The sequence below is a fragment of the Gracilinanus agilis genome, chromosome 4, assembly GCF_016433145.1.
Source record: "Gracilinanus agilis isolate LMUSP501 chromosome 4, AgileGrace, whole genome shotgun sequence".
Classification (NCBI taxonomy): domain Eukaryota; kingdom Metazoa; phylum Chordata; class Mammalia; order Didelphimorphia; family Didelphidae; genus Gracilinanus; species Gracilinanus agilis.
The window spans coordinates 474,780,440-474,804,206 of record NC_058133.1 but is presented as its reverse complement, the minus strand read 5'-3'; the positions used below and the strand labels follow the sequence as shown (position 1 = coordinate 474,804,206).

General features: G+C 41.6%; 2 protein-coding genes and 2 non-coding genes across 4 annotated transcripts in view; all 4 read left to right on the top strand.

Moving 5' to 3' along the window:
* LOC123244240 (histone H2B type 2-E-like) overlaps window positions 1-23,767 on the top strand; it is a 262,719-nt gene that overhangs the window by 47,102 nt on the left and 191,850 nt on the right. The gene's annotated exons all lie outside the window — the stretch shown is intronic.
* The window catches only part of LOC123244239 (histone H3-like centromeric protein cid), a 160,826-nt gene that overhangs the window by 32,400 nt on the left and 104,659 nt on the right, over window positions 1-23,767 (top strand). The gene's annotated exons all lie outside the window — the stretch shown is intronic.
* Window positions 17,582-17,663, top strand: TRNAS-AGA. Its single transcript has one exon. It is a non-coding gene; the product is annotated as a tRNA-Ser (tRNA).
* Window positions 19,785-19,856, top strand: TRNAG-UCC. The gene has a single exon. It is a non-coding gene; the product is annotated as a tRNA-Gly (tRNA).

The following is a 23,767-nucleotide window of genomic DNA, read 5'->3' as shown; positions in this document are numbered from 1 at the left end:
GCAGGCCTGGACCTCTGTGCCTCCACCACCCGAATATTAACACCTGAGGAAGGCCCTGTAGTCCTCTCTACTGGTAAATTTGGACCACCGCCCCCTGGCATGTTTTTCTTGATTATCGGCAGAGCACTTACCACATTACAGGGTGTCGTTGTGCACCCCACTCTTGTCGATAACGATTACACTGGGGAAATAAAAATCATTGTTGAATCCCCACACGGCCCTGTCACCATCCCTGCAGGTAGGCGTTTAGCTCAGGCCCTCCCCCTCCCCATGATTGGCGATTTCCCTGCTGTAGCCCAAACATGAGGCCCCTCTTCCCCAGGCTCCTCCAATATTTACTGGGTGCAGCAACTCACTGAGTCCCGGCCCACTCTCCAATTGAAAATCGAGGGGAAAACCTTCACTGGGCTGCTGGACACGGGGGCAGACTCCACCGTCATCTCTCAGGCTCATTGGCCCCGCACCCAGCCCCTTCAACCCTCATCCACCCACCTGTCAGGAATAGGCCAAGTCCAAGACACCCTCCAAAGCTCTAAGGTCCTTAATTGGCAAGATACTGAGGGTAATAGTGGTACTACCTGCCCCTATGTAGTCGCGGGGCTTCCTGTTAATCTCTGGGGCAGAGACATCCTAGCCCAGATGCGGCTTCTCATGGTTAGCCCTAGTGATCCTGTCACCACCATGATGCTGAAATCTGGATACCTCCCAGGCAAAGGCCTTGGTAAGAACGAACAAGGCATCTTACACCCTATATCCCTCCCAGCCCAAAAAGACAAGGAAGGTCTTGGATTACAAAATTTTTCATAAAGGCCGCTGATCCCCCTGCACTCCAGGCCGATAAGATTACTTGGAAGTCTGATTCCCCTGTCTGGATCGACCAGTGGCCTCTGACATCTGAGAAGGTTCAAGCTGCCTTAACGCTAGTGCAGGAGCAACTCTCCCTAGGACACCTTGAACCTTCTACCTCCCCCTGGAATACACCCATTTTTGTCATTAAAAAGAAATCGGGGAAATGGAGACTCCTGTAAGACCTACACGAGGTTAATAAGACCATGCTTCCCATGGGAGCCTTACAGCCAGGCCTCCCGTCCCCGACCGCCATCCCAAAAGGGTTTAGCAAAATTGTCATCGACATTAAAGACTGCTTCTTCTCAATCCCTCTTGATCCCTCCAATAGCCCTCGCTTCGCATTCTCCATTCCCATAGTTAATCACATAGGGCCCAACCCCCGATTCCAATGGCGTGTACTTCCTCAAGGGATGGCCAACTCCCCCACATTATGTCAAAAATTTGTTGCCCAATCTATTGACCCTGTTAGGACTCGATACCCTTCAGCTTACCTCATCCATTACATGGATGATCTTCTAATTGCTGCCCCTTCCCCCTCATTAGCGTAGACCATAGCCAAGACTATCATCTGCGCACTCCAGGCCCGAGGCTTTAGCATTGCCCCAGACAAAATTCAAACCCAGTACCCCTTCACCTTCCTGGGATTCCGCCTTGAGCCTGACCGGCTGTTCTCAAATAAGGTCGCGCTTAAACGCTCTGCCCTTAAGACCCTTAATGATTTTCAGAAACTTCTAGGGGACATTAATTGGCTTCGCCCCTATCTGCAACTTTCCAAAGCGGATCTTCGTCCTCTTGAGGACATTCTCTGAGGGGATGCCGACCCCTCTTCCCCCCGCTCCCTGACACCGGCGGGTGAAATATCCCTCCAGAAAGTGGAACAAGCTATAGCAGCCCAGAATGTCGGGTATTTCTCCCCCCAACTCCCCCTTTACCTTCTCATCTTTCCCACTGAATTTTCCCCTACGGGACTTCTGTGACAGGATCCTGCTCCCCTCATCTGGATACACCTCCCTATGTACAACCGAAAGATTCTTGCCTCCTACCCCGATTTGATTGCCCATATAGCCATGATAGGCATTCGCCTCTCCACACGCCATTTCGGCCGTCCCCCTGACCATGTGGTATCCCCTTACAACAGGGAGCAGCTCGATTGGCTCAGATCTCAGAATGACAATTGGGCTATACTCATCTCCACGTTTCAGGGCACCTTAGACAATCACATGCCCAGTAATAAATTACTACAGTTTTTCACTCTTACCCCCTTCATACTCACACGCCAAACTCGATCCTCTCCTATCCCAGGAGCACCCACAGTCTTCGTGGACGGTTCCAAGACCGGCCTTGCCGCCATAGTCATGAATAATCGCCCCCGCTCTATCCGAACCCCTTATGAGTCCGCACAGTTGGTAGAGCTCTATGCTGCCCTAACTGTCTTCCATTCCCTGCCTGAGACCCCATTCAACCTCTACTCGGATAGCAGATACGTTGTCCAATCTCTGCTCCGACTCGAAATCGTTCCCGCTGTTCAGCCGACGACCGCTACCTTTTCTCTTTTCTCCCAACTCCAACACGCCATCCGATCGCGGTCTTGCCCCTTTTTTGTGGGCCACATACGTGCCCACTCCAGCCTCCCGGGCCCCTTGTCTTTCGGGAACGACCTTGCGGACCAACACACTCGCTTAGCTGCCTTAGCCACCTCGGCCACCCCCTCTTCCCCTCTCTCGACCGACCCTGTTTCCCTCACTACAGAGGCACACAGGCTTCACCACCTCAACTCTCAATCCCTTCGCCTGGCCTACAAAATTACCAGAGAACAGGCCAGGTCAATTGTTAAAAGTTGTAAGAATTGTGTTACTCTTTTGCCTGAACCCCATCTAGGGATTAACCCCCGCGGCCTTCTCCCCGGCCACCTATGGCAAATGGACGTCACCCACGTCCCTTCTTTCGCTAAACTCAAGTATGTCCATGTTTCCATCGACACTTTTAGCGGTTTTCTTTTTGCATCTGCACAGCCCGGCGAAGCCACCAGGCATGTTATCAAGCATATATTCCTTGCTATGTCCATGATGGGAAAACCCCTCTCCCTCAAAACAGATAATGGCCCTGGCTATACCAGCCAGGCCTTTAAACAATTCTGTTCTCAGTTAGGCATAAAGCATGTTACAGGCATCCCCTACAACCCACAAGGACAAGGCATTGTTGAATGAGCAAATCAAACCCTTAAGAACACCCTTTTTAAACTCAAGTCCCAAGAAACCCTTTACCCATTGTGTGGCAATCAGACCCTGCTCCTCGCGCATGCGCTTTTCGTTCTTAATTTTCTCACCTTGGATGCGGAAGGACGCTCTGCCGCTGACCGCCATTGGCACCCGCATACTACATCCAATCTCGCGCAGGTCCTCTGGCGCGACCCCCTTACTGGCCTCTGGCGCGGCCCCGACCCCGTTCTTACATGGGGTAAAGGCTCCGCATGTGTTTTTGATTCTGCTGAAAACAACGCCCGCTGGATCCCGTCAAGACTAATTAGGACAATTGATGCTCTTTGCTCCCCTTCTTAACATGTCCTCTCCAGGGCCTGTCCCTGAGAACCTTCTCTTTGCTTTCTTTCAGGAATCACGGGAGATGGCCCTGACAGCTCCTTTTGCCTTGGCTCTACTCCTTTACGTCTGCTTGTCATCTGCAGCCTCCAGCCCACACCACCCGGTGCAGCAGACTTGGGTCATCTTTAACCCCGTCACTGGCACTACTGCCAACTCCACCTCTTCAAACGACTGGCCAGCCGGAACCTGGTTCCCTGACCTTTTCGTGGATCTGTGCGACATTGTGGGCAAAGATTGGGAACCCTCTCCCCAAGAGCCCTTTCCAGGGTATGGTTGTGGATCTCCGGGACAACGGTCTGCCACCCGGCAGCTCTCCTTTTACATCTGCCCCGGCTTTGACAAACAGAACAATAGCCCTCTGATGGCTATTGCGCCGCCTGGGGTTGTGAGACCACGGGATCAGCATACTGGCTTCCCTCCTCCTCGGACCTTATTTCTGTCTCCCCCTGGGACCGCTCCACGGCCGGGACTGGCCGATGCCCTAAGAACAAACAAATGGTGGACTGCGGCCCTTGTTACGATACACAGAAATACCCTTATACCCCCTTAGCCCACCCTAGAGGCCTTTGTAACGGCCTGCGCATTTCCTTTACGAACAGGGGCAGAGCCGCTTCTGACTGGGAGAATGGCCGGACATGGGGTCTGCGGCTTTACAGAACCAGCTACGACCCTGTTTCTCTCTTTTCCCTCCGACTGCGGATCCAGCCCCTCCCTGTCCCTGTTGGCCCTAATGTCCTCCTTGCTGATCAGCGTGGCCCCTCTCTTCCCCGTCCTCAGCCACCTCCTCTTCCTCCTCCCCCAGCTCAACCTGCCTCCCCCTCCTCCTCCTCTCCACCACCCTCTACCCTTCCCACGCCATCCTCAGCCCCTCCCGCTACCACAGATAGGTACCACTCCTTTCCCTCGTCGCTGGTGCCTACACCGCCCTGAACGCTTCTAAGCCGGACCTCACCGTTAGCTGCTGGCTATGCCTCAGCCCACAACCCCCTTGTAAGAGAATCTATGGCAAAATTACGAGAACGCCTTGCCCTAAGAAAAAGGGAGGTCGAGGCTCAGGAGGGATGGTTTAACAATCTCCTAAAAGGTTCCCCTTGGCTTTCTACCCCGATCCCCACCATCTTAGCCCCCCTTATTATCTTCCTTCTAGTTCTCACCTTTGGCCCTTGGGCTTTCCAACGCCTGACCGGATTTATCAAAACGAGAATTGACTCAGCCCTCACTAAGTTCCCTATGGTCCAATACCATCGCATAGAAATAACAGACACTGAACGGCCGGCCACACACCTCGCCTGACAATGACCGTCTTTGTTTCACCAGCAGGGCAGTGACCCAATGATGGGAGTAGCACGGGTCCTTGACCCTTGACGGCCAAGTAACTCCCCCTGTGTAGCCTAAGACAGGGGCCGTTGCTGCGGTCCTGGCTGAATCGCCCCTTTAAAAGAAAAGAAAGGGGGAATTGTCAGAGACCAAGGAACGAAACCTAAAACCATAGAAACAAAACTTAGTAAAGGGTTTTCCGAGAAACGAAACTTATGTTAAGAATAGAAACTTACCCTACTTCATCCGGGATAGGCGTGGCAAGACCAACGGCCTGAAACCACCAGAAATTTCCCCACCCCAGCCCTAGAAGCATATAAACTCACCCCTTACGCACAATAAACTAGCCTTGACACCATTAGCCTGACTCTGTCTTTCTTGCGTGCTTGGTCTCTCCTCTCTTACCCTATGGTCTTTTAGGTGGCTGTTTCACGGACCCCGCGGTTGTATCCGGCCGGTTCCGGATAGGAATTCATTCGACTTTGCTTTCTTTTCCAAGAATCCTCCTGAGCAGTTTAGTTTTTTGAGAAGAAAGGCTAACACACACTCTTTTGCTTACATGGAATTAGGATCTGATTGTTATTTTTGCTCTGAAATTAGAAATATCTTAAAAAAGGGTTTTCATATCATTTTCAGCCGGAAGGATCTCTACAGTTTTTCTTTGTCTTTCCCTGAATTCCAGAATGTCAGAGTTGGAAAGTACCTCATCAATGATCAAGTTTAATGCCTTCATTTTACAAATGAGGAAACTAGCCTTAATCATTGCTACACAAGGACTAATCTGGAAAAATGTTCTACATGATTACACGCGTAAAATTTATAGGAGATTGTCTACTGTCTCAGGGAAGAAGGAGAAAAAGAGAAAGAACTTGGAAATTAAAATTCAAAAAAATCACAAATGTTAAGTTGTTTTTTACATGCAATGGGAACAAATAGAATATCATTAAAATGAAAATAACAATGAAAAACCTTTGTTAAGGCCATACAGCTAACAAGTAGTTATGAGGTATAAGAACAGTTCTTATACCACTATACTCTTTTCAAAGAGAGAACTTTTGGCTTCTGCAGCTTTGGATAATTAGAGAAACAATATGCTGTTTACTGTTGTTGACTGGGAAAAAACACAGAACTATTAAATAGTCAGAAAAACCACTCTTTAATTAAGAAAAAGGGTACAGTGCTGGGTTAGGCCTCCAGACAGCACCGCAATTCGAGGATTGAACTCTGGTTGCTCTAGTCACTGACCCCTCAGAGAGCCAACCTCACTAGATTGACAACTCCAAGGAACCATTAAAGTTAAGAAGCTTAAACACCCTTCAACGGGAACATGGGAACTGAGAAAGAGTGGGATAGTTGATTGGCTTTACAATGGTAACAAAGGAAAATGAGGAGTCCCAGACAGGAATTACAGTGACCTTTACAATTGACACAAAAGGGAAAGACCCATAGAAGGGCTGGGCCATCTTGGTAAAGGACTTTGGCTTAAAGGGAGAAACCATTAGGACAAAAAGAAATACTTAACACCTGGTGGAATTAGCTTTCTCCGCTTAAACTACTTTATGATCTGTTATTAGTCTGAGACTAATGAAGTTGGACTTTCCCTTAGGGAGGAACTCTACTGTGATAAAGTCAAACCTGGAGCTTTCACCTTTAAGCTAAGTAAACTGGGGGCCGTTAAATCTTTCTAGGCTACTAGTTTTGGAGGCTTCTAGATTCCACATTGACACTGTGCTGTGGAGGGCAAGGGTTTATGGCAAGAAAGTGAGGTAGGGGTGAAAGATGATAATGATGATAAAAAATCATTTAGTATAAGGAAAATTATTTTTCTGTATTATTCAATTCCTAATATTAATCTGTTATATTGATTTTAGTATCTAAACTTTTCCATTCACCAAACTCAGAAAGACATTTCCTGAGTCTAGAAATGTCCTCAAATTCCTTTTCCTGAAATATCTTCTAAAATGGACCTTTTTCAGGGAGCAGCTAGGTGGCTTAGTGGATTGAGAGCCAGGCCCAGAGATGGGAGGTCCTGGATTCAAATTTGATCTCAGACACTTCCTAGCTATGTGACTGTGATCAAGTCACTTAACCCCCATTGCCCAGCCCTTACCGCTCTTCTACCTTGGAACCAATACACAATATTGATTCTAACATGAAAGGTAAGGGTTAATAAAATAAAATAAAATGGGCCCTTTTCAAAGAGATTTTGAGTTATGTCTTCTCTGTAAGCAGAGCTGCCCTGAACCAGAAATTCCTAGGAGTGGCAAGCTCTTCTGGTCCTTGGTCTCTTCATTGAAATGGGGCATAGGGGTCAAAACTTAAACAAGACTCATCTAGACCTTCCCATTTAGATCACCCGAGGTTATTGAAATCTTGTGACACAAACCTTATTCCCCCCAACATCATTAAGTAATTGGGGTGAGGCTGGAAAATATTAGCCTCATTAGGTATCCAGTAGTTAGAGATGTCTTTTGCTGTTCAGTGGAGATAGAATAATGAGTTTTCATAACTGTATTTAAATTGTTCAAGACTGTATGATTTGTCTTTGATCACTGAAGGAGATCATTGATCATTAATTTACTGATTATTGCTAGCCCAGTCAATAAATTGATTTTTCATATCCAGAACCAATTCTCTAAAGCATTTTGTTTTCCACAAGCACCTTCTCCACACAACAACCCTGTAAAATATTGGGCCTGCAACACTGGAAGAGATCTGAGAAAATGGATATGAATAAAGTTAGAGAGACTTATCTAGGATAAGAATTTCCCCTGTCATTTTAGCTCTACCACCAACTAATGCACTGTGTGACCTTGTTTAGTCACTTAATATTTCTTAGCCTCCTTTTCTCACATTGAAAATGAAAGGTTTGAGTATCTCAAAGGCTGCTTCTAGCTCTTAAACTTTGATTTTACGATATATATGTATTTCTAGGTCAGAAAATGTGTATTTTTTCTCCCACTGTGAAAAAATTCAAGAAGAAATTTTTTTCTGTGGAATTATGAAATAAAACTTAGCCTCTATTTAGTGCTCTGGAGTATCCCTGGGTATTGGGAGTGGTACTGGGGGGAGGGTGTTGAAAGCTATTCTACTGCTCCTGGATTCTGATAAGGGATGGCTTAGGTGATAAAGAAAAAAGCTGGAGATAGACAATCTTATCTGTCAGCTCATGGCTGCTTCTCCGAAGTGCCATTGAGTCACAAGTTTAATATATACAGAATTCAAACCTCATTTCACACAAAGGCACAAAGAAACTTCACAGTTGCGCAGAAAATACAAATTATGTCACGTCAAAAGAGCATCAGTGACTTTAAGGTAGAGATAGTCTGGAATAGAACAAGGTCCAAGGCTGAATTCTAGCCCCCTTATTATTAGTAAGCTAAGTCTGGGAACACTTTTTCTCCAACGGAAAGCCCCTGCTAGATTGAGGTTTTGTCTAATTTTGATCTTGACTGACTAGAATCAGTTTTGAGCCCAAGCAGCTACATTTTAACCAAGAAATTGTTAACCTCTTGACTACTGGTTTGCTAAGAACTTAGAGTTTTCCAATAAAACTATAATGCTTTTCCAAAAAGAAAAGGTGTAGATTATACAAGGAGTCAGAAAAGAAGTCAAGATTTCTATCTTAGATAACCCATTCTGTCTGCATCCTGACAGGTAGTGCAGAAAAATCATACACACAGTTTTACTTGCTGCTGATTTTGTAATGAGATCCAGATAAAATATCTATTACAGACTCTATTTCTCTTATTGGGCTCCCACAGGAGGGGAATATTTTAGATTGATTACCTTCAAAGCCTTATTTACTTTGGATCAAATTTACTGATCAAGATTGGAATCCAGAAAAGAAATTCAAATTTGTCTATGACTGGATAATTAGATATAAAACACTTTTCTCTTTCTTGACAGTTGACTAGATGTTCCTTTCCCTAGGAAGCAATAGTTGGCTGCCTATGATTCTTTGTTTCTTTTATATTCATCTTGCTAGTGTTAGGAGGAACTGACATCTTGCCTCTGTTCTTGAAAGGATCATCAGTCCTGACTGGGCTAAGCAAAACCCCAGTCACCGTTATTTATTTATCATCCTTTCAGGCATCCTTTCACTGGAAATAGGGAAGAAGGAGGCAAATGAATCTTTTACTAGAAGGTAGCAGTATGTTCTAAGAAAAGAAAAAGTATGAATTTATTTAAGAGGCTTCCCACTGTACACAACTGAATAGCTTCCCAATTTGATAATTTGGTAGATTCATTAAGATATGGAAGGCATTTAAAAATAAGCTTGAGTTTAGAATGGCATAAGAAGAAAAAAAATCATTTAAAAAAATGGATATGAACAAGGTGTTGTAGTGGGGGAACAACAATAATAACTAGAATTGTAGTCAGAGGACACAGGGTATAGCTTCTGTGTGACTTGGGAAAAGTCACATTACTTCTCTGGGCCTTAGTTTTCTCAACTGTAAAATGAAGGAGTTGGAAATAGCTAGGATTTATCTAGCACTTTTGCAAAGTGTTTTACAAATCTGTTATCTCATTTTAGCCTGGCAATGACCCTAGGAGGAAGTTGCTATTATTCTACTGACTTTACAGATGAGGGATATGAACCTGAGAAGAGTCAAAATACTTTACTCAGGGTCCTGTGAATAGTAATTAATTATTTCAGTCCAGATTTGAACTCTGGTTTTCTGGATTTCATCTACTCTACCACCTAGATACCTCTAGAAAAATGCTAAGGTCTCTTCCATTTCTTCCATTTAGAAATATATAATATCTGAATGTCAAGTTCAAACAAAAAAAATAGAAATTGGTTCTCTGACCATGGGAGAATGAAAGCAACTCTGAAAATAGCTCTTAAATTATCTTTTGTCTGAATGCCTCTGTTCTAGTCCTTGGCTTTTAGGAGCATCAGGATTACCTGTTGGACAAGTTGCTAAGGCAACAGTCTTTGACAGCTATTTACTTTTGGGAAAATCTTCTGTGCTTCAGTGATATCTTATTATGAAATCTACTTGTAGCTTCATTACATCTGTGAACTTAAATTCCATTCCTATAAAGTTTTGGTCTTAGTACCATTTTTGGCTTATGTTATTTCCATAATTTTATAGCATGTTTTTTTTTTCTATAAACCTATAACCAAAAGATTGGGCAATATTATGATTAAAATTCCCTAGGGACTGAATCTTAATTTTAAAATTATTTGTTAAATAGCAAAAAGCAGGCTAGAGAGAGGGAGAGAGAAGTATGAGTTGCGTAGCTGGCTATAGCTAGCTCTTGCTCAAAGCTAAGCAAGCCCAGAAAGGGCATCTCCTAAGTACACTGTCCTGGGAAAAAATGACTGACTTCCTGTCCTCTTCATCAATTTATGCTCTTTGGCATGTCCCTTTCCAGAGCCTCTCTGACTGGGATACTCAGACCTCAATCAAGACAAGAGGTGGGTCTTCTGGATGCCAGGATGCCAAGGAGATGTGCATGTGCACTTTTCCCCACATGGTACAATGCTTCCCAGTTTGGGATTAGAACTAGCTGGGTTTATTATCTAAGAGAGGTCTTGTTTACAGATAAAACAAAGCTAGTTTCTGCTTAGCCAGTTCTTGCCAAAGCTAAAAGGTACAGACAAAAGTGAGATATCCCCACCAGGGCCACAACCTGGGCAGAAGCCGGTTCTTGTAGCTTCAGTCTAAAAATCAAAGCATTTGAACTTTAAAATCAAGTGGTTTTTTTAGGGGCCAAAAAAGGGTACAAATTAAAATTAACCTTCCACACCCACTTACCAGGTTAAAGGACTTGGAGGCTTTGGGGACTATTATGATATGTCCTTGATGCTTGTGAACATAGATTGAGTGTTATCAGGGATGATTTGATTGGGTCAGGCTTTGATAGAGTTAGATCTGTTGGAGGGTCAAAGATATCCAGGGAAAATTGAACAAAGACTAGAGATTAAGACCACAGACTCTCAGAGTTTAGTTCTTGTAGCATGCACATTCCCCCAGGAATCACATTTAGTTAAGTCTTGGAGACAGTAGCTCTTTAAAAGTGATAGAAGAGCCTCTCTGCCTGAAAGATGGAAGTAGCCTGGGGCAATGGAGAGATGGCAAAAGTTCTTAGACCTTGACTTTCCCAATTGGGTTGTGGAAAGACTGTCAAAATCTTTCTGCCCCAGGAAAGGAAAAAAAAGGAAAAATGCATGGCCCTGGGAGAGAAGGAAACCTCATGGCCTGAATGGTGACAGTAGCAGAGGGCAGAAGAAGAGTGGGAAAATATATGATAATATTCTTAAGGGAATCCAGGATGGGAACAAAATGAACCAAATTCTAAATTTCTTCCTAGGTGGAGGTTTAATTCCAAGAGAATGATTATTGCAAAGTCTCTCAAAATTTAACAGTCCGTATAAACGCAGGTTAATAAAGTTCTGAAGTCTTACTACCTCATATTTGTAGAACTGTATTAGCTAGTTCTCTCCTTTTTTTGTGAAAATTTAACACTAGCCCAACTAACCCCTTTATTTGGCTCCCCAAGGCAAACATCTGATTTTAAAAAGGGAGAAAGGCTTAATACTAAGATTGAAGTGCGACTCTGCTGGATAAGAATGCAAACAAAGTTTATATGAACCAGCTACATAAGTTTTGGGGTAAAGGAAAGAGTGGTAGGCATTCTCACTCTGCTGCCATTCTAAAGGTCTCCTGACTCTTCCAGAAGACCTTTGCCCAGAGTGAGTTTAGAGTTTCAGGAGGTAGTAGATGCCTTTTGGCTGGGAATCCAGGGCTTTGGGGCCTGGCTCTTGGAGGAGGCTTGCTAAGAGAATGGTCACCCATAAGTGGTTAGAGGCCTTTTCTTTTTCTGGCCTACTTTTTATTATATAACAAAAATTTAGAAATTAAGACACAGTCTCCAGAGAATTTTAATCTTAACAGTTTAGTCTCTTCCCCCTCTCTAGCTCATCTGCTAAACAATGGCCAAACTATTTGTTCTAAAATACAGCTTTGATTATGTAGCCACCTGCTCCATCACACCTTCCCACCCCCCAGAAAAGCTTTAATGGATACCATTTGTCTACAGAATCAATCCCAAATTTTATACCACCATTCAGAATTTTCCACAATTGGGTTCTATCCTGCCTTTCTAACCTAATTTTCAGTTACAGGAAAATGCTTTCCATCAAAATGGACCATCCACCCTGGCCATCTGCTTGCCACATATTTTGTCCTTGTTCCCTAGAAACCACTAGATAGTCTGAGACTACTGCCCTAAGGCCTTCCTGGCCTGAATGCTCAATCGGCCAGAATGAAAGCATATGGTCCCTGTACCTAGATAGTCCCAAACCACCTCAGCTTTCTATTTGTCATCAGCTCTGATGGTTTAAGTCTGAGAACAATAATTAAATCAGTACTACCATCATTTCTGAAAAGGATATGATAATCAACTACCTTGTGTCTCCATCCCCCATCCTTGTGATTTGCTAAACCAAAATACCCTTGTCTGGTTACTTTTTCCTACTTTATTTCTAGTTTCCTACTGTGAGAATATAATGCCCTTAAAAGAAGAGACTGTCTGGCTTTTGTATTTGTAAACCTAGAACTTAGCACATTTTTGGACATATAGTAAACATTTAATATTTATTTATTCATTTATGAGATCACTATATTAGAACTAGAAGGGGGCCTTAGATCTAGTTCAATCCCCTCAATCAATACCGCTGAAAATTGAGATAAAATTTTTAAGTGACTTGTCCAAACAAATACATATAGAAATTCAATTCCCAGAATTCTCTAGTACTCTCCATGCTTTTTTTCCCTTTTCATTTTATCTTCTCAGCCTAGAATGCATTCATGGCTTCTAACTACATCCTACCCTCTCATCATAAACCTGCTCCAATCTCTCCATGGAACCTTCCCAGGCCATTCTTTTCAAGATCTTTCCTTTCTTAGTGTTCTTCTAATATTTGGCAATTAATCACATACTGCTATGCAATATCCTTTGTACTGTTGAATTGAACTGTTTTTAGTATTATATATTTTTATTTAATAGAGGTAGCAAGATATATTTGACAGAAGAATGGTTTCGTAGTTAGGAAACCTGGGTTCAAATCCTGTCGTATATAAACTGTATGATTTTGGCTAAGCCATTTGACTACTTAGTGCTCTAGACACCTTTTGAGTTGCTGCTGTATATCGTATTTGCCTTAACTAAAGGAGTTTCCATGTAGGAAATTCTCTAAACTGATTATATCACAGGTTCAGAGTTCCTGCCTCACCCTATAAATCCCCAAACTCCCCTTAATTTAGATTTGATTATTCCATGATTATGGCCATATAGCACTACTGGGAAATTAGTGAGATAGGCTTTCTCTTTAGTAAACAATTTTGATGGCATAATCTAATCAATTTTCCTTTTCAAATTCTGGACCTGCTAGTTGTTCATCTGAAGCATCTCCGAGATATACATATGTACTAATGGACTAAATAAGTGGGTTACCAGGCTAATAGAGCATCATAACTTTGAAAATAGGAATTTTTACTCACTTTGTTTTTCTATGTGGATGGTGAAGCTAGTCTTTTAAATTATCATGGAATAATTCACTGAGAAGGCCCTACAATGTTTTAGTTCTCAGTAGTTAGAACAATGTTATCTTCAAGAGAAACACTGTAGTGGCCTACAGAATCTGACTAGTATGAGCCACAGTAACCTATGAGATTTGTTTTTGATTGCCTTTTATGAACCAACCTTGCATTCATAGTATAAATCCAACCTGCTCAGAGTATGTAATCTTTCTAACATATCATTTGAACCTACTTTTAATTATTTTATTTAAAGTATTCAAGTCAATGTTCATTAGGGTTCTTGGGCTATAGTTTTCCTTTTCTGACTTGTCTATCCCCGGTTTGGATAGTAAGACTATTTCTGTCATAGAAAAAGATTGGAAGGGTGCCTTCTTTTCTTATTATTACAATCAATTTATGTAGTAAGGGAAAATATTTTTGTTTGATATAATTAATTTGTGAATCTATATTTCTAGGAGTTTTTTTTCTTTAGAATCCAATTTATGGTTTATTTAATTTATTTTCTGATATTGGACTTGATATTGGATTCTGGAATTATTTAGTGTATTTCTTCATAGGTTTATCTAGATATTTTACATTTTTGTAACTTTTCTTAAATTTTTCAGTTTTATTTGTGTAAAATTGGGCAGAATGGTTTCTGATTTCTTCATTCAATTGAAATGAGTTCTTTTTCATTTTCACATGAAATTTTATTTTCTTCTCTTTAAAAAATCAAATAAGCTAAGAATTTATCTATTACATTTGTTTAAAGGTTATGAGTTTAATTGATCAGTTCAATGGTATTTTTACCTTAAATTTATTAATGACATCTATTTTTCAGATGTCAAGAATATAATTTGAGCATTTGATAGAACAGAGCACCTACTCCTCCTAGATATGCTTTTCTTACTGGTTTTTATGATATCTCGTGTTTTCCCCCCTGCTTTTTCTAACTGTTCCTTTTGATTCTCTTTTGTTAATTCATCCTTCTTGACATACGCTATAATTGTGGGGGTGTTTTAAGGTTCTCTCCAGGATTCCCAAGCCTGGAATTATTTTCCCTCCTCACTTCTGCTTCTTAGAATTTCTGGCTTCTTTCAAAACTCATTGAAAGTATTATACTCTGTAGGATGCATTTCCATTTTTCTCCAGCTGTTAGTGTTTTCCCCTCAAAGATTACTTTCTTATTTCTTCTTCTTATTAATTATAATAATTATTATATATTTTATATAGAATATATTTATATTTATAATATATCCTATATTTATATTAATTATTAATTATAACTTTCACAAAGAATAACCCTGTGATGCAAAGTGAAGTGAGAAGAACTGGGAGAATATGGTACACAGTAACAACAATAATGTATGATGATCAGTTATGGCTATTTGCAACAAAGCAAGGATCCAGGACAACTACAAGTGACTCATGATGAAAAAGCACATCTATCGCCACAGAAGGAACAGAGTCCAAATACAGATTAAAACATAGCATTATTCACTTTATTTCCTTCATGAAGTTTTCTCTAGTGTAAGTAATACATGTATTGTGAAACAACATGATAAACATGGAAATATGTATTATATGATAATATGTGTACAACTGATATATTCCTGCCTTCTTGGGAAGAGGGAGGGGTAGGATAGAAGGAAAGAACATAGATTGCAAATTATAAGAAAATGAAAATTAAAAATTTTGTTGACATATAATATGGAAAAAATAAAAATTAAAAAGGAACATTAAAAATGATAATATGGAGAGTTTTGGAGGAAACTGAGACTTCTATGAACCAGACTGTGAACAGAAATAGAAGAACAATTTGTACAATGACAACATAGTAGAGGAAAATATAGTTGAAAGGCTTTAGTGGGCAGGTTGGTGGCTCAGTGACCTCAAGACCCAGGCCAGGAGTTGGGAGGTCTTGAGTTCAAATTTGACTCAGACATGTCTTAACTGTATGATCTTGGTCAAGTCACTTAAATCCATTTGCTGAGCCCTTGTTACTCTTCTGCCTTGGAACTGATAGCAATTCTGAGAGAGAAGATAAGGGTTTTAAAAAAAGAAAGAAAGATTTTAGAACTCTGATTGTAATGACAAACCACAAGTCCAGAAGACTGAAAATGAAACATATACCATTCATTCAAAATGCAGAGAGAGAGAGATACATACATTTTTAAGAATGGCCAATATGGGTTGCTGGACTATGCATGTTTCTGAGGAAGGCTTTCTTTTTCTTTGTTTCCTTTATTGTTGCTCATTAACAGAGGGAGGAGAGTAGTGGAGGAATAAGAAACATGCTATAAATGAATGTAAAAATACATATTTTTAAAAAAGAAACTGCTAAAGAGCAGTTTCTCACTAATGTGATTTTGGGCAAATCAATGATCCTCTTTCTGAGGCTCATCTCTAAAATAGAGATAATACAGAACTTCTATTACCTAACTTAGAAAGTTGTTGTGAAGGAAATGCTTTGTAAATTTCAAACTGCATGAAGGTTGAACTCCGAGTTAAGCTCTTTTTTTACCTCTTTTTTTTTTTTCTGAATCTTGTTTTCCTCCATTATCCAAGGAGCTCTCTCTAATTATCCACTCAGATTACAGTTTCTGAAAGGGGGAAGAGGGACTACAGGAAGGTATCACAACGTTTATCAGTTTATGATCTGGCAAATGTTTTCTTTGCTGCCATGGCCACCAGGGGGCAATGTTGACCTCCAAATTATTTGCCTTTGGCGCTACAAGAACAATTTACAAAATGCAGTAAAATTAGATCTAAATAATTGAAGAATTAGCCATTGCTCGCTTTTAGGCTGAGCCAATATAATAAAAAATGACATTGTTATCTAAAATAACTTATTTATTTAGCACCACGCAAATCAGATGAGCAAACTAAGATAACTTAGAGAACTAGAAAAATTATTTTAAAAAATAGGTTTGAATATCAATAAAATGTATGAAAAAAAAGTAAGAAGGAAGGAAACGTAATGGTATCGGATCTTAACGCTATTACAAAGCAGTAATCATCAAACAACTTGGTACTGGTAAAGAATTACAGAGGTTGATCTTTGAAACAATATAGGCAGGTAAACACAATATACAGAACCCCTCCTGGATCCCTGCCTTGTCCTGGAAAAGGGGTTTGTGTAGTTCAATGAAATTAAAACGGATAGGTCATAGTGGAGAGTATTTACTTAGCACCTACTATATGCCAGGCAGTGTGCTAATTGCTTTACAAATAATATCTCCTTTGATTCTCACAAAAGCTCTGTGAGGTTGGTGTAAATAAGTCATTTTTACATTCTGCATCAATAAAGTGCATTTAAAAAAAAGAAAATCATATATTTGACCAAAAGACATTAGCCAGCAGTCTTGACCGAGTGACCACAGGGATGATGGGAGACAAAAAAGCGACTGTGAATTCAATTAAATTTAACTCACCAAACATCCATTTAAACGACTACTACTGAGGGCAGCTAGGCAGCATTGTGGATAGAATGCCAGGTCTTGAAGTCCAGAGGACCGCCTTGGACTTTTCCTAGCTGTGTGACCTTGAGCAAGTCACTTAACTCCAGTAGTCTAGCCCTTGCCACTCTTAGAATTGAAACTAAGGCAAAAGGTTAAGGGGTTTAAAAAAAAAAAAAAAAAGGGAAAAAAAAAAAAAAGGCTACTACTACTCGCCAGACACTGGGAGGCGCTGAGGGTATACAGGAAGGACAAAAGCGAAGCAGTCTCTGACCTCAATATATTTACTGAGAATTTCGATCGAGTTAAATTAAAACTCGAGCTGATTCTTCAAGTGAAATGCACTCTCCAGAGCAGGAACTGTCGTTTCTGGCCCATCCTTTAAAGGCAGCTGACCCTCACGGACAGCGGGGACCCTCTAGGACTAGTGGGCGCGTCTCAGTGGGACCCCGGGAGCTGTTGGCCCCAAACTTTCCAAGCAGACTGGGCCGGAATTCCATCCTAGCTGGTTGGACCTTTCAGTTTTCTCTGCGGCGGAAGTATGTGCCTAAGGGTCCGAGGCTGACGGGGTTTTTATTTTAGTTGCCCATTTGTCCTGCTGCAGTCTATGAGAGAAGGTCATACCTGTTAGGAGGGGCTGGACTGTCTGGTCCCCACCATTTTGTGTTCTAGGGGATGATTCATATATTTTTTTTCCCGTCAGGCTTAGGCCCTGCAATGCAATAGCAAATTTCACAACAAAATTAAATTACTCCTATAGGAAAACACCATTTTGCAATCAGTCTATGACGATATACAAAAGCTGGATCCTCAACTTTGGGGAGTAGTCGTGGCCGAGTGGTTAAGGCGATGGACTAGAAATCCATTGGGGTCTCCCCGCGCAGGTTCGAATCCTGCCGACTACGAGTACCTCCGTTTTTCTCGCCCGAGTTCGAATCCTGACAAACTCCCTGACTATTCTCTGAGAGAATTTAACTCAAAGGGTTCTTTTTCCTCTTCAATATGCTGACTTCCTCTTGGTATTATTCACTTATTGGAACAAATAACATTGTGAAAGACGGGATGGGAGAGTGCAAAGATTACTTACTAGCTTTAGTATTAGAAAACCCAGCTTCTTGCAAGCTCTATAAACGTAGGAAAGACACTCACCGACGCTGAAGATACCCCCAAGTGTAGAATTTACTTTTCTACCAAATAGAGGAAACGATACAACGTAATCCTTTTGCAAGATCAACCCTCCATTTTGGAACTCTTAAAACCTCTAGCTTCCATCACATTTCAGCTCCTACATAAGACCTTTCCTGAACCTCTTGGCAGCTAGAGCCTACTTGAAAATTCCTTTGAATTTACTAAGTACATATTTTGTATCTATTTAAATTCTACATATTTTCCCCCAGATAGAATGTAAACTTCTGGAAGGCACAGGTTGTTTCCTTTCCCCCCGTTTCCCCAGGGCTTGTAACATAGTAGGTGCTTTAATAAAAGCCTTTTGATTGGCCGAGGGTCTTGAACGCTAGCAAATGAGTTTGGTCTTCTTTTACGGTCAATAGTCACAGACGATTTTTAAATAGAGAAGTGACATAATCAGATTTGTGCATATAGGACACATTAAGTAGGGTAGATCGGAAGAGGAAGCAAGTAGAGAGAGGAAGATTTTTTTGGGGGGGACTAATGAAATAATACAGGCGATTGCTAATGAGGAATCGCATTCTGACAATGTGGGTGAAGATAAAGGAGAATTTATGTGAGAGATGTTGCTGCGGGGGAATCCACTGGACTTGGACGGTGGTTGAAAATGGGAAATCAAGAATAAGGAAGAAGCAAAAACAAAACGACAAGATTTTAATATGTGTGTGTATAGACACACATGTAGGCACATATTATACACACAAAGCAAGGCTGGGTGAATGATCTCATAAACAGAAAGGCACACCAGGAGAAGCAGCACGTTTTGGAGAAAAAATCTGGATTTGCTGGACATGTTAAATTTGATTTCTTGGCGGTATATCAAAGTGCTGGTGTTCTGTTGGCAGCTGAAAATCCAGGACTGGATCCTGAAGAAAGAAGTCAGGGCTACTGAGTGAATCATTTCAATAGAGTTGGTGATTGAGCCCTAAGATCTTAGTGACAGAGAATATAGACAAAAGGAGACCAGGAGCAGACCTATCCCTCATGTTTCTTTAATTCCACAACATTTTTCTGGCCCAGAATTTGGCAAATAGTATGTATTTAATAAATGTTTTTTAACTGATTGATTGTAAGGAGATTTAAATGGTGTTACCTACATTTTTGCTTCTAAATTTTGGATGTCCAGTAAAGGATCTAGGACGGTGGTTCTCAAACTTTTTTGGCCTACCTCCCCCTTTCCAGAAAAAATAGTACTTAGCCCCCTGGAAATTAATTAAAAAAAATTAATAGCAAATAATAGGAAAGATAAATGCACCTGTGGCCATCACCGCTTCCCTGGATCGCTGCAGCACCCACCAAGGGGCAGTGGCTCCCACTTTGGGAATCACTGATCTAGGAGGACTCTGCTGAAATTTTTATCCGAAATAAAAAGCTGAAATAGTTTTCCTTATACCTGAGCATTTAAAATTCCCTGCCTTGCCCCTGCTCCCTCCCCCTCCCCCCCGCATGTCTCTAGTCATACATTCTAACACATCCAAAGATCCATTGTACAAATATTTATTCTGAACCTATTATGTGCAGGCCCTGTGAGAATAAAGCAATAAAGCTAACAATCTAGTGGGATGGATGCTACAGGTACAAAACATTGGACTTGAGTGCACATGAAGAAGGATTTTCATGGAAAGAAATGTGCATCTGTGATCACATAAATGATTCCTCCTGACTAACTAGTAAAAAGGATAGGGTGGAGTAGGATGGTGGTGAGGAACATTCCAACCAGGGCCAACTGGTTAGAACCGCACCTCTCTCACCAAAAACCTACCTCAAATTTAAATTGCAGAGGAGGCTCCAAAAGCTAAAGGCTTGAAATAGATTCTAAAGAGGAGTCTCTCTGTGAGGCATTGGTGGTATAGTGGTGAGCATAGCATCCTTCCAAGCAGTTGACCCGGGTTCGATTCCCGGCCAATGCATACGTTTCTGTTTTTCCTACTTTTTGGTCTGGCAGTTCAAAAGTGGTACATCCCTTTCTGCAGTTATGGGGTAAATGACATCTGCTACTCTGTCAATTCCCCTGAAGTTGGGACAAGGATTGTTCACTGGTTCCCGATTCTGGGGCAGAAAATCATAAGACTTGAGGGGAGCTCGGTTGCTCAGTGGATTGAGAGGTCCTAGGTTCAAATCCGGCCTCAGACACTTCCCAGCTGTGTGACCCTGGGCAAGTCACTTGACCCCCATTGCCTACCCTTACCACTCTTCCACCAGGGAGCCAATACACAGAAGTTAAGGGTTAAAAAGAAGATCATAAGACTTGATTCTGTGAAATTGGGGTCCTGGATAGTAATACTGATCAGAGGGTATCTTGGAATTGAGGGAGAGTAGTCCATATGGGAGGGATGAAGAAGGTTTAGGAGGGATAAAAATCAAAGCCAATAAAATTTCCATCCAAGAAGTTCTTATCTAAATCATCTCTGATGTCTGGCTTTCCTCATTGCTGTTTTTCCAAGAAATGCAGCTATTGAATGTGGAATTCATCTGGAATTTGAATCTCCATGGGTTTCCATACCAGGAAATTGGCAACTCCTTTTGGCTAGTCAGTCATTTCAGCTTTGCTCACACTTAAATACAAATGTACTCACACATAAAGAAACAGTACCATTGGTACATGTTTTGAGACTTTAGGGGAGATCCTGTGCTTCAAGAAAGAAATTATTTTTGTCTTTTAAATAGAACTGTGAGGGAAAAGTATGAGATAGGGACCCTGGAGTCCTACACTGGAAACTACTCAGGGACAGCTGCACTCATTTCTTCCAGAGTCAAGGCCAAGGGAGTCAGGATTCCTCACTTAAATAAAGAAGACAGAAGCAAAATGACCTGGTTTTTGGAAATCAAAGATGAGGGTGATATAGCCTAGACTCCTTAATCTAGTATTTCAATTGCCCCTTAAAAATCTACCCTCACCTCTGAGGAGTCATTCTCCTAAATTCTCATAAAAAAAAACACAAAAGTTGAATACTGACGCCAATGATTTAAATAACATAAGTGTGGATGTTTAGACAGTTAAAGGATTTGTGGCATCTGGACTGGCACACTTTCTGGAAACTTCTTACTCTTAACTCTGAAATCTGGCTTCTAACTTTGTTACTCAACTGAAACATATTCTTCTGAGTTACCAGTGATTTCTTAATCACCAACTCTAATGACCTTTCCCACCCCCCATTCTCATGTTTTTGAACACTCTCCAGTCTTTGCCACTGTTTGCCTTGACTCCTTGATACCCCTTTCTTTCTAGGTTTTCATAACACCACTCTCTCCTCCTACTTGTCTCTACACTATTCAGTTGCTTTTCCTGGATCTTTGTACCGTCACACCTCAGTCATGGGTGCTCCCCAAGGTTCTATCCTGGACCTTCTTCTGTTCACCCTCTATACTATTTTGCTCCTCAGCTCCATGGATTCAGTTATCATCTATATAGATGAGTACATCCAGAGCCTCCAGTCTTATGCCTCCAGCTTCCTATTGAACATCTCAAGCTTAGATATCTTAAACTAAACATGTCCAAAACTAAACTTATTATTTTTCTTCTGAACCCTTCCTTCTTCATTATTTTCCTGCTGGTTGTTTGTCCTTTGTACTCTGAGAGGACCAAAATGACATCACTATGTCAGAGTCAGTGTATAGTGAGCCTGACTGGCTGACCAAACCAATACAAGCTCAGAAAGCTCTACCACAAGTCAGGGAGAAATTGGGCATATGAATATTTGGGGCGGAGATGTCTCTAAATTTGACCATCTCATATTTCTTTAGAGTTATTGCAATTCTGCTTTGTTCATAGAGTAAAGCTCCTTCTTTGCAGTATGGACCTGTGCCAGTGTCTCCCATGTCTCACAATTGATGCTAAAGTTCTTCAGAGAGATCTTGAGAGTGTCCTTATATTACTTCTTCTGACCTCCTCGTGAGCATTTGTCTTTTATGAGTTTTCTGTAAAATAGCCTTTCAGGCCAATGGGATTTTGGTATCTGAACAATGTGGCCAGACCATTGGAGTTCTCTCTGCAGCAGTGTCCGAATGCTTGGTGGCAATTTAGCTTGAGAAAGGACCCCAGTGTCTGGTACAGTGATGGGCAACCTTTTGAGCTTGGTGTGTCAAATTGTGCCAAAAAACCGAGCATAACTCAGGTGGTGTGTCACTTTAAGAAAAAAAAAACACCATAATTTTGGGATATTTATAGTTTAAATAACAAAAATGTATAATTGTAATACATAACTGTATTTAATAAACCAAAATAGGTAAATTAATATAGGTAGAATTGTCATCTATAGTGCACAGAGTGTCTACACTACACTACAACAAATGTTTCATCCTCAACATGCGGCCCCATACTTCTCTGTATGCTGCCGTGTGTCATCAAAAATGGCTACACATATCAGTGTTGACACACGTGTCATAGGTTTGCCATCACTGGTCTAGTACCTTATTTGCCAAATGATCTTCAGAATTTTCCTAAAACAATTCAAATAGAAATCATTCAGTTTCCTGGCAAGGCTCTGGTAGACTATCCAAACAATGAGGCCAGCACAGGGCTCTGCAGACTTAGTTTGGTAGGCAGCTTAACACCTCTTTTCTCCTACTCTTTCCTTTGGAGCCTCCCAAACATTGAGCTAGCTCTGGCAGTTGGTTTGTCAACCTCATCATCTGTGTGTACATCCCTGGAAACTATACTGCCAAGGTGAGTGAACTTGTCCACAGCAGTCACAATTTCTCCATTTGCCGTATCCACTGGTTTCCATATACAGATGGTGCTGGGCTGGCTGGTGGACAGCCTCTGCTTCCTTGGTATTGTCAGGCCCAAACTAGCACAAGCAGCAGAGAATTGATCCAAACTCGGTTGCATTTAAGCCTCAGATGCTGCAATGAATACACAATCATCTTCAAACAAAGGGTCGATCAGCACCTTAGTCCTGGCTTGGGGTCTTTTCAAGTTAAATGGTTTGCCATCAGTGCAGTAGCTGACCTTGATACTGTTTTTATCCTCTTTGATGGTATCTGACAACACTGCTAAAGTAAAAAGCACGGGAGCAAGGACCAGCCCTGCTTCGCTCCATCGGTAACTGAGAAAGTTCCAGAGCCCTGTTCATTATCCAGAACCCATACAAGCATGCCATCATAGCACTAGTGTATACTATTGATGAACTTCTCTGGGTAACCACATTTTCCCATGGTCTTCCCCAAGTCCTCCTGACTGACAGTATTAAAAGCCGTAGTCAGATTGATGAAAGTTGTAGACAGATCTCTCTTTTGCTCCTGGCATAAGTCTTGGAGTTGTCAGGCAGCAAACCCCAATCAACCATTCCTCAGCCCTTTCCAAAGCCACATACTGGCTCTCAGGTAGGTAACCATCTTCCTGGAGAAGAATCAGCCTAGTAAGGAGGATTCTAGCAAAAACCCTGCCAGCAATGACTAAGAGAAAGACCCCACCCCTGTGACTATCAGAGGACACTCTATTTCCTTTTCCTTTATAGAAGAGGATGGAGGCATCCTTGATCTTCTGGGACATAACCTCCTCTGACCATATAACCTAGGTGGTTTCAGTCAGCTTTTGTATGAGCAGTAGATCCCCTGCCTTGTAAAACTCTGCTGGAATGGAATCAGCCTTGGGCACTTTGCCACAGGAGAGGAGCCTCATGGCATTCAAAACCTCTTTTTCAGGTGGAAGTTTTGCTAGAGAGGAATTGACTTCCACTGGAGGTATATGGTTAATGTCCTATTATTACTGCCAAGAGTACCAGCATCACTAGTCATCCAGGCTAAGAATCTATGTATCATCCCCAACTTCTCTCTCTCTCTCTCTCTCTCTCTCTCTCTCTCTCTCTCTCTCTCTCTC